The sequence below is a fragment of the Solea solea genome, chromosome 16 (assembly GCF_958295425.1).
Source record: "Solea solea chromosome 16, fSolSol10.1, whole genome shotgun sequence".
NCBI classification, from domain to species: Eukaryota; Metazoa; Chordata; class Actinopteri; order Pleuronectiformes; family Soleidae; genus Solea; species Solea solea.
In genome coordinates this window covers 2,363,701-2,366,200 of record NC_081149.1, presented here as the reverse complement: position 1 = coordinate 2,366,200, position 2,500 = coordinate 2,363,701, and the positions used below count along the sequence as shown (strand labels likewise).

General features: G+C 51.7%; 7 non-coding genes across 7 annotated transcripts in view; 2 read left to right on the top strand and 5 right to left on the bottom strand.

Annotated features, from left to right (window-relative positions):
- The window catches only part of LOC131477871 (5S ribosomal RNA), a 119-nt gene extending 6 nt beyond the window's left edge, over positions 1-113 (bottom strand). Inside the window, exon 1 of the ribosomal RNA XR_009244191.1 lies at positions 1-113. This exon is cut by the window's left edge and continues 6 nt beyond it. This is a non-coding gene — a ribosomal RNA (5S ribosomal RNA).
- Positions 114-409: 296 nt separating this feature from the next.
- LOC131440758 (5S ribosomal RNA) lies at positions 410-528 on the bottom strand. Its single transcript, XR_009231443.1, has one exon. It is a non-coding gene; the product is annotated as a 5S ribosomal RNA (ribosomal RNA).
- A 308-nt stretch (positions 529-836) lies between these two features.
- Positions 837-1,029, top strand: LOC131441747 (U2 spliceosomal RNA). The gene has a single exon (XR_009232346.1). It is a non-coding gene; the product is annotated as a U2 spliceosomal RNA (small nuclear RNA).
- Positions 1,030-1,140: 111 nt separating this feature from the next.
- Positions 1,141-1,259, bottom strand: LOC131477390 (5S ribosomal RNA). Its single transcript, XR_009243730.1, has one exon. It is a non-coding gene; the product is annotated as a 5S ribosomal RNA (ribosomal RNA).
- Positions 1,260-1,567: 308 nt separating this feature from the next.
- On the top strand, positions 1,568-1,760 carry LOC131442576 (U2 spliceosomal RNA). Its single transcript, XR_009233147.1, has one exon. It is a non-coding gene; the product is annotated as a U2 spliceosomal RNA (small nuclear RNA).
- A 124-nt stretch (positions 1,761-1,884) lies between these two features.
- LOC131440991 (5S ribosomal RNA) lies at positions 1,885-2,003 on the bottom strand. The gene has a single exon (XR_009231671.1). It is a non-coding gene; the product is annotated as a 5S ribosomal RNA (ribosomal RNA).
- Positions 2,004-2,299: 296 nt separating this feature from the next.
- On the bottom strand, positions 2,300-2,418 carry LOC131440757 (5S ribosomal RNA). Its single transcript, XR_009231442.1, has one exon. It is a non-coding gene; the product is annotated as a 5S ribosomal RNA (ribosomal RNA).
- Between the last annotated feature and the right edge of the window lie 82 nt (positions 2,419-2,500).

The following is a 2,500-nucleotide window of genomic DNA, read 5'->3' as shown; positions in this document are numbered from 1 at the left end:
CAGCACCTGGTATTCCCAGGCGGTCTCCCATCCAAGTACTAACCAGGCCCGACCCTGCTTAGCTTCCGAGATCAGACGAGATTGGGCGTGCTCAGGGTGGTATGGCCGTAAGCCCAGGGGCCGGGGACACAGACTCCTTTTATAGACTAGGCAAGGCCCCCTGCTCGTGGAGGAGCTCAAAAGTCAGCCTTTCGAACACACTGCACTTGAGCCTTTATCTCCACTACCTGCTACACTCTATTCCAGTATTAGGAAGCTACACCGAGATGGGTAAGCTGCTCCCCATCTCCAAGCTTCTCACATGCTTGCAGAGCGACATCCAAGGCTGAAACTAGAAGGACGTTAACGTGTGCCCGTGCGTCAACGTAATTGCAAGCCCATGTTTCTTGTAAGGAAGCAGCAGTGTAAAAGCTTAAAGCACCTGGTATTCCCAGGCGGTCTCCCATCCAAGTACTAACCAGGCCCGACCCTGCTTAGCTTCCGAGATCAGACGAGATCGGGCGTGCTCAGGGTGGTATGGCCGTAAGCCGACGGGCTGGGGACACAGACTCCTTTTATAGACTAGGCAAGGCCCCCTGCTCGTGGAGGAGCTCAAAAGTCAGCCTTTCGAACGTTCAAGAGTTTAAGTTGTTTTTGGTGGGCTTTGCTGTATGGCCGCGCCCTTTGAGTGTGTCAAATGTCAAGCAGCTGTCCGTCAAGGCTCAGAGGTGCACTTAGATCACCTTGGGGCGGAGGTGATCAGCAGCAGCCTTTGTTATGCGCACTTAAAAAACATGGCACCACAACAAGTAACTTGTGTGCCAAGATCTTGAGTTGGCCCCAGACACTTGTGGGCCATCGCTTCTCGGCCTTTTGGCTAAGATCAAGTGTAGTATCTGTTCTTATCAGTTTAATATCTGATATGTCCTCTATATGGGGATTAAATATTAAATGCATTTTTGAGCATTGGGAGGTGAAAACTGGGGCTTGCTCTCTTCACTCCTTGCATTGACCTGGCATTGCAGTGCCACCAGGAACGGTGCACCATTCTCTTTTTTCTGTGAAAACCAAAGCAAGGCTGGAACTAGAAGGACCTGTGCCCGTGCCCGTGCGTCAACGTAATTGCAAGCCCATGTTTCCTTAAGGAAGCAGCAGTGTAAAAACTTACAGCACCTGGTATTCCCAGGCGGTCTCCCATCAAAGTACTAACCAGGCCCGACCCTGCTTAGCTTCCGAGATCAGACGAGATCGGGCGTGCTCAGGGTGGTATGGCCGTAAGCCGACGGGCTGGGGACACAGACTCCTTTTATAGACTAGGCAAGGCCCCCTGCTCGTGGAGGAGCTCAAAAGTCAGCCTTTCGAACGTTCAAGAGTTTAAGTTGTTTTTGGTGGGCTTTGCTGTATGGCCGCGCCCTTTGAGTGTGTCAAATGTCAAGCAGCTGTCCGTCAAGGCTCAGAGGTGCACTTAGATCACCTTGGGGCGGAGGTGATCAGCAGCAGCCTTTGTTATGCGCACTTAAAAAACATGGCACCACAACAAGTAACTTGTGTGCCAAGATCTTGAGTTGGCCCCAGACACTTGTGGGCCATCGCTTCTCGGCCTTTTGGCTAAGATCAAGTGTAGTATATGTTCTTATCAGTTTAATATCTGATATGTCCTCTATATGGGGATTAAATATTAAATGCATTTTTGAGCATTGGGAGGTGAAAACTGGGGCTTGCTCTCTTCACTCCTTGCATTGACCTGGCATTGCAGTGCCACCAGGAACGGTGCACCATTCTCTTTTTTCTGTGAAAACCAAAGCAAGGCTGGAACTAGAAGGACGTTAACGTGTGCCTGTGCCCGTGCCCGTGCGTCAACGTAATTGCAAGCCCATGTTTCTTGTAAGGAAGCAGCAGTGTAAAAGCTTACAGCACCTGGTATTCCCAGGCGGTCTCCCATCCAAGTACTAACCAGGCCCGACCCTGCTTAGCTTCCGAGCTCAGACGAGATTGGGCGTGCTCAGGGTGGTATGGCCGTAAGCCCAGGGGCCGGGGACACAGACTCCTTTTATAGACTAGGCAAGGCCCCCTGCTCGTGGAGGAGCTCAAAAGTCAGCCTTTCGAACACACTGCACTTGAGCCTTTATCTCCACTACCTGCTACACTCTATTCCAGTATTAGGAAGCTACACCGAGATGGGTAAGCTGCTCCCCATCTCCAAGCTTCTCACATGCTTGCAGAGCGACATCCAAGGCTGAAACTAGAAGGACGTTAACGTGTGCCCGTGCGTCAACGTAATTGCAAGCCCATGTTTCTTGTAAGGAAGCAGCAGTGTAAAAGCTTAAAGCACCTGGTATTCCCAGGCGGTCTCCCATCCAAGTACTAACCAGGCCCGACCCTGCTTAGCTTCCGAGATCAGACGAGATCGGGCGTGCTCAGGGTGGTATGGCCGTAAGCCGACGGGCTGGGGACACAGACTCCTTTTATAGACTAGGCAAGGCCCCCTGCTCGTGGAGGAGCTCAAAAGTCAGCCTTTCGA